Genomic DNA, 8,098 nt, shown 5'->3' with positions numbered 1-8,098 from the left:
TATATATATATATATATTGTATGTATACCAATGTATGTATACAGCGGGTCCACCGCTAGTGCTTATTCAAATAAAGTTTCAAAGTTTCTTTTTAGTTAGTTGAAAGTTTAGTTAAATGCTTTCAGTTTTTTTTTTTATTTCCGTCATTTTTATACAGGGTGGCTCATTAAGTGATTACACTTCTTTTCAATGTGGCCCTGTTTTACACTTCAAAACACAACAGCCACATACAAACAGTAAAATATGGATACTATAAATAATGAAAATGGCAATAATAATAAAGAAAAGCGGTAAATAACCAATAACATTAATAAATAATGATAATAACAAAAAGTACAATTTGTCCAGTCCAGTAATTGTCCAGTCCAGATTGTTTGTATGGAGGGGTCAGAAGTCAGGCCTATTTTTACATCTCACTTTATATCATGTGGCGACCTGTTCCGGAGGATAGGGCCTCTATAGGACAACTTTCGATTGCCACATTCAAGGCGCACTTACGGCAGTTTCAAGGATAGGTTCTGACTGTGTCTGGCGGGTATCTGGGAGATTCGGAAACCACCTGAAAACTATTTCTATATTCTGGGAATTCATTGCTAAATGCCTTGTACAATAATTGTAGCAGGTGCAAGTTTCTCCGTGATGATAAAGTTTTCTAACCTAGGGTCGATAGCTCATAGTTTCAGTTTCAGTTTCTTTGTTTTACCAGTAATTACAGCTCAGGCCATTTTGGTCTGCTTTTCAGATTATCCTGGATACACATAAAAATACATGCAACAAATACACAATACCTAAACAATTAGGTACTTTAGATTTAGTTTCATTAGATTAGTAATGAGTAGTAACATTTAGAATCATTCGTTTTACAAGGGCCGGCGAGTCTGTCACCTCTTTTAGGTAAATGTGACTGGTTTACTGTATACCATGGCTGGATGTTACAGTAACAATGCATTTCCAAGGGTGAAATCGCTGTAACAATGCAGTCCAAATTGTAGTATTTTATTTTTCCAGCCGTCTAATCAATGCCATTACGCTTCCCCAGGGTCCTACACTGGGTGGATTTTTGGCCTGTCCAGCTACGAGATTCCAGACGTTCGACATCCCGATCTTCAGGCAGTTCCCGTACCTGCTGCCCTGCGCAGTAGTAGGGTGTTTACAGTTCTGCATTCTCATAGGTCAGTCTGAGTATGGCGTACAAGTCTTCGTTGTATTTGATTGGTCAGCGAAGTATGATTGAATCTTCCGACCGACCCCCGATTGTTTTCTTTCACTATTTTGCAAAAATCTAGCCTTTTGCCGTCGATTACTACTAACAGCTGAATTTACCGAACAAGAGCAGAAGCTGTGCCGACCTACACTTGGCCATGGCGTTCGACTAGTGTATGGGATCCGATGGGCTAAATAAGTAACAGAGGCTTTTCTTGAGTGTATTTGGTCGTCTCAGAGGACGGTTTTATACAGTGTTGTCATCTACATTCCTTGTGTCCGATCATTAAGGTATAACAAAAATACGTGATTTCCATTCGTATGTCCCTTTTCACAATTCACAGTTGGCTGCGTTTTTCTGACTGAATCTCGGGGCAAAACCCCCAAAGATGAGTACATCGATCTGACCGAAGTATCTGCTGAAGACGACGGGGGAAAACGTGAGTAAAACCGCCGCCGATACTATTTAATAGTGTGCTAGTATTACACTTTTTAAAAATATTCCTACCAGTCGCCGTCGTCTTCCTAAGGCTGACACAGTGAGAATCGTGACATGGCTTCTCTGAAGTGTGAAACCGGATATCTTTGATCAAGTGTTGACACCACACTCCAGAGAAGCCACGTATCAAGACTCACTGGGTCAGTTTACTGATGGAGACCAGAGAGACAGGTCGACAGCTCTAGATGAGAGCATTTAGCTTTGTAACAAAAGTTTTACCCAAGGTGTTAAACTGTCGAAGTTTATCCCCCACAGGACATGAGGCTTCCATCATGGGCATCCTACGCGACAGACTGGTGCTGATCCCCTGTGCGTTGTACGCTGTCTACGCGCTGGCGAGTATCTGCACCAACTACACGGTACGAGCGATAGCGTTAGTCTGTACTCAACGTTGTAGCTTTTCTAGTTATCAGACAAATTCTCAATTTCTTACATGGAACACATGCACAGTGTAAGAACAACGCGCGTGTAATCGATCAAGATAGAAAGCTAGATTTAAGAACGTAGAACGCCATGTTTCCATATGGTTTAACACAATTCTTCAATACATCCTACACTTATTGCTCTTACTTGCATTTATCAGTTTATCATTTATCTATCAGTTTGCATTTAGCCCTCTGGCAATAATGGTTATTCTCAACATTGTATCGCCAATTTGGTTATCAGACAAATTCAATGGAATTCACGCACAGTGTAAGAAAACTCGTGCGGGATTACTCAACATGTGTCTGGCCTATTTGCCAAAATGCATGTTCAGACGATGATATTGACGATGTTTATCAACCACTATAGCTTGAATGAGCTGAAGATTCGGTGCCCGTGTGTCAAATTCAGGCCTTGTTGTAACAATCATACATACTAGTATGTACAATGTAGATCACAATAGTTTCACGCTTGGGGCTGCATTTTCAGCACCTAGCTTCAGTGCACAGTGAACCATATATCACATACTTGCAGTGCACAGTGAACCATGTGGCACCTAGCTTCACTCTGAACCCGTCATTATAAGCCTAAGCCTAAGACAGATGGTCAGCGAAACGTTGGGTCTTTGTTAAACATGTAAGGGCCACACCGATTTAATTTTATGGATGACATCCTCTGAAGACCGCCAAACTAGTGCGCGCGGGCAAAAAAAATAAAAATCCGGCTAAAAATAAAAAATGCTACAAAACCACAGGAATACAAACCTGGTATTGTGAATTTGGCGCATTGCATAGCGACGTATACGACAGGCCGACACATGCTGGATTTTTGCGGAATATATGAATCGACACTGCTGTACGTATGTACTGAGCTCTTGAGTCTTGGAGCTTCGGTAGCCTGGCTGCCGTCAACCAGAGTTATCACCACCATGCACTACCCAGGCCTAAAGCCAGGCCAGAGCCTCGGAATACGTGATCTTTTTTTTTTTTTTGAGATCGGGCGAAAATCCATGCGCGCGCGGATGTCATCCATAAAATTAAATCGGTGTGGCCTAATTGTGAAAAAAAGATACTATTCATTGATTGACCAGAGAATCGTGACACCGTTATGTTCTCACCCTGCAGTTGTTACCCCTCCTCCTGGTGTCTGATCCCGGACATGGCGGCTACAACTTCGGTCCTGCAGAGGTCTCCATCGTCCTCACCACTATCGCTGTTTACGGGACCGTCACAAAGGTATTTATGTTTACCTTCTAAGAAGATAAAGAAGAAACTTAGCAAAACAGTATGTTTTCGGAAAGCATACTGTTTTTGCTGAGATTCTCCTTTTTGTTCTTATTAAATGTTAGTAAGCAGAGTAGTTATTTTATGGGCCCTGAACCACGCGATAGTTAACATTATGCATTAACTTTGAAAATGGTAGCTTCCCCTCTTATTTACGTAGAAAACGTTGCATAGAATAAGGTGTCAGTCCTTCCAAGCCTTGGAGATTATATCACAAGTGTATTGGGCAATAGCCCATGAAGAGTTAATACCTAACATGAATGGGAGAATGAATGAAAGAAGGACTGAATAAATAAAGCCTCTTATGGCTCATGAAACATTTTTTTGTGATACTAACATAATTTTTTACGTGAATATAACAAGAGAAACCATACCTGTACTACTACTTACATCTTGTGACAGTTTACACAGAATTATGACTGAGTTCTTCGGTAATTATCTCTCCTAAAGGCAACGCTAACCCCTTTCATCGCGTCCAAGATCAGCTACAAGACGGTGTTCGTGACCGGACTTGTACTGTACGCAGTGGGGATCTCCTTGCTTCCGTCAATGGCCAGCATCTCAGGACTAGGGGCCATGACGAGTCGCGCAGTCTCAAACCAAACAGCGCACTCTAGCGATTTGACACCGAATTTCACAACAGCTGAAGGTTTCTCGACGGCGTCACCACAAGTGATGACCGAAAGTTACACTCAGACAGAGGCAGAAATGAACGCGACAGTCGAGAGACCGCTTCCCGGCCAGTGTCGCCTAGCAAAGGACAAGAGGGAGACCTCCCAGCCCGAAGCCTCAGACATGCTCGCCTGGGTCTGGGGTCCACTGTTGCTTGTGGTGTTGGTAATGGAACAGGGACGGTAAGATACTGACCATTGCTATTGCGGTAACGTTTAGAAGTCTTTGTGTCTCAGACATTCTATAGCTTTGCTATGTATCAGTTTTACAATGATGCTGGGCATCAAAAAGAAAAAAAAAAGAAGTTTGATCTTTTGCAAGGGTCCCTATTACCTTTAGTCGGGGATGTTGTGATTGTTTATCAAAATTTTCTACATTGCAAGTGGAAGGGGAATCAGAACACTGTCAGGTGAAGGTACCTTTCCTATCTTTCCCAAATGTACATCGGTAAGTGAACATTAGGCATCGGAAATTACACATAGTGGGGCACAGATCTTTAATGTGCTTACCAGATATTTATGGTTATCATTTGTGCACGCAAGAAATCTGTCGTGGTCATAAAACGTATATTGTGGTTAATGTTTTAGGAAATAAACAACCAATTGAATTCGAGGGAAACTGTTAATTTTAATCCAACGATCGGATATAGCTAATTTTTCTGTGATACTTGATATAAATGTTTTCCTCCACTTTTCAGCTCATTCTCATTCCTGGCCAGCATGGTTCTGGTAGGAAACTCTGGTGTGGTGAGTAACATGCCTCTTATTAAAGATTAACATACGTAAAGAAACGAGAGATGTCTTCAGCTGCAGTCTCGCGTCAGTAAGAATTAGAATTTTACTGTCCACAACTTTAAGCGTTACAAAAGTATTGACGTTGATGGTATTAAAATTATCTTTATTACCTATTCTAAAACAGATGGGCTAAATGCACAGGTGACTATATGTGTCCTAGATAATATAAAAACAGTATTTTAGTAGTTTAAAAACACTAAAGCGCTAGATTCTAGCACTGAGTTCTAAACGTACTACGCATTACTAACCTATTTATCATCATATAGCTAAACAGTGTTTCTTTTCTATTCTTTGATCACGTTGAAACGTAACTACATATTTTGTCAACTATTGTTTTATACGATTATTGCATCTGCATGACATGAAGTATTTGAACGTGCCCTGCCTGGATATTTTCGTAGATATCTTACATATACCGTGTCCTTTTCGCCGACAAAGCAATCAAACCGTGGGACGATCAACAGCATCGCGCAGACCATGGCGTCGCTGTTAAAACTCCTGGGACCGGCGGTGAGCGCCAATCTGTTCGCCTGGACAAACGATAACGGTAGGTCGGCAGGTCTCTCACGGCTAGGACATGTTTTGCTAATGCTACGTTCGCAAATCACCCTTTTCTCCACATATTCCATCTCTCAAAAGAATGTTCCAATTTATGTAGTTCTAGGAATGACTCCATCTTACAGAAGAATGCCCCACGATGATAGTGTCACTTTTAGAAGTACATAAATTGGGCCAAGCTTCCTTGTGAATTCTTTTCCAAATGGGTACAACATTGAACTTTTTAAATCTAATGTTAAGAAACATTTGTGAATATTGTTTCTTAGCGTAACACAAAAAATCTAACTGGTTCGTATGCTTTAAAGTTGAAACTTGAATTATAAAGAGCTCACTGACAATATTGTGTCTCACATGTACAACAGCCTGCAACATGTTTAAAATTTCTGTTCAAAAATATCAAAACTTAGAACATGTAACTACCAATACAAATGAATTTTGGTGACAATGTAAGGATTGTGTTTTCAATGGCAGTTGCAAGGCGAGGAAAAAACCACCACTGCAGTGATCTTATACCCAAGGCAGAGGTTCGGGTTTGGTATATTTTTGTTGGGTTGGCGTAAAAAAGATACAATTGCAACTAGAAAGGCCGACATTTGCTTGGGAGCAAATACAACATATTTCAGTCCATCTCCATCCCAGCGATTTTTGTCCGTTGAGTACCCAACTGAGAGCCTCAAATCTGGGGAATTTTTCGGTCTTAAGCGGTCCGGAGCGTTTCCGGGGAAATAATTTCGACCGTGCGACACCCCTACTCTTGTAGTCTTTTTATTCGATACCTTCCGAGACACTTTGCAGTACTCAGGATTAGGATGGTCGGCAGATTCCATCGTCGTGATTGTAGATGACGTAATGATCTTAGGCACATAAAATATTGAATGTGTGGGTTATTGCAAACGACGTACGTGCAACATGACCCTAGGTTACCCGCTATGGGGCACTTGTTCGATGGGCATTCTTTAGATCGAACGTGGAACGGGTATAGCGCTTTTGGCCCTTTTTGGCTAAAAGTAGTCATTAAAGTCCCTCAAATGAGTCATGTGGAAGTGGTGTATGCCAAATATGTGACTGCTATCATGTAGACAAACGTTCAAGGTACCCTTATACCGAATTTCAGATCATTAGGTTGTACTACCAGGGCTCAGGATCCAAAAATTAATTTTTTGTCGAAAAATTCCCCTTCTTAAAAATTGTTCAAAGGCTTGTGAAAAAAATAAATAAAACGCCTAGGGGTATTGGCTCACTCTACCTCCATGCCAAATTTCAGGTCATTTGGCTAAAACAAGACAGTTGAATCTATTTGACTGTGTGGCAGGAGGAGAAGGAGGAACATGAGAGAACACAATACCATATGGTATGGACTGAAATATAAATACAGTATGGAGTAAAAGAAAAACAATATGACTTCACCACTAGGTGGTGAAGTCATAAAAAGAAAGCCAGGTATAAAATCATAAAACGCACCAAAGTAACCTGAAATCCAAACTAATGCTTGGTGAGTAGTGATCTAATCGGTTGTTTTTCCAACCCGTTGTTACCAGGTTTACCCTGGCCGCTAGATCACCACCTGGTCTTCTATGTGGCGGCCGTTCTGTGCCTCCTGATGGCGGTCATCTGCGCAAGTCTACCGGCTTCCATCAACAATCCCAGGGTCGCTCTGGACAGTCCCACAGCGTCGAGGGGAAGCGACGAAGGGGAAGACTGAGGGAACTAAGAAGAAGAAAGTATGCAAACGAAAACTTCAAAGCCTATAGGAAGGCCTGAATTGACGGCATAGATGATAATGTAGCCTGGTATACAGCCTATCGTCGTTGGGGCCGGCTGATTTCGGGGGCTCTAATAGTTTCTCACCGCCCAGCTCAATAGACCACCCGGTAAGAGTGTTACGCATGTAGTAGTTTTGCCCGCCAGGAGGTATAAGCCTCACTTAACGTTGTGCAAAACCTACCGGGGAGCCTAGCTGAGTCGGGCGGAGAAGAACTTCCGCAGCCTTGGTCATTTTGTTCGAAAAGACGTTACATAAAATGGTGACAAAAATATCATTTCGGATGGCCGAGCAGTGGGTTTGAGTACTAGGTTGGCATTACTTGGGTGGGGAAGGTTGATTGGCAGAATAACAGGTGGTCTAAAGGCCAGACACAAGGTATGGGGTGAACTAGAAGGTCACAGAAACAGACATTCACTTCTGAAATGCATCAATGTGTACTTACTTAGGTACATCCATTTTGTCACCTAAAATGCTTCTAACATCCACAATATTTCTTCAATTCTACTGACAGAACCTCAGAAGGCGGGTATGGAAATGCGAAGTCTAGAGCAGCAAAATAAGCAATACAAACATTGTTCGATTTATTCAGTTTAACGTGTGGTAAAAAGAGAAGCCAAGATTAGGATAAAATTGAGTTAGGCCATGTTGATTTGATTATCTGGATGGCATCCTCTGGGAACCCCAAAACTGATGCGAGCGTACGAAAAAAAAAGTTTTGCAAAAAAAAAAGTTGCTTTCACTATGACATCTACGAGGTCATGAAGGTTGAACAAATGGCACAGAATATGTTATGGCGAATAATCTAGTCTTCGAATTCATTTCTATACATTTTTGTCTTTATTCCTTTGATTTTGGCATTCTACGACATTGGTATCGTTTCTAAATGTTTTCCATCCAACTT

At 41.4% G+C, this 8,098-nt stretch overlaps 1 pseudogene; it reads left to right on the top strand.

Annotated features, from left to right (window-relative positions):
• LOC109472026 overlaps positions 1-7,894 on the top strand; it is a 21,962-nt pseudogene extending 14,068 nt beyond the window's left edge.
• The last annotated feature ends 204 nt before the right edge of the window (positions 7,895-8,098 follow it).

This window comes from Branchiostoma belcheri, unplaced genomic scaffold (genome assembly GCF_001625305.1).
Source record: "Branchiostoma belcheri isolate BF01 breed outbred unplaced genomic scaffold, Haploidv18h27 scaffold261, whole genome shotgun sequence".
Classification (NCBI taxonomy): domain Eukaryota; kingdom Metazoa; phylum Chordata; class Leptocardii; order Amphioxiformes; family Branchiostomatidae; genus Branchiostoma; species Branchiostoma belcheri.
The sequence above is the reverse complement of the archived record's forward strand: the minus strand, read 5'-3'. Positions and strand labels throughout refer to the sequence as shown.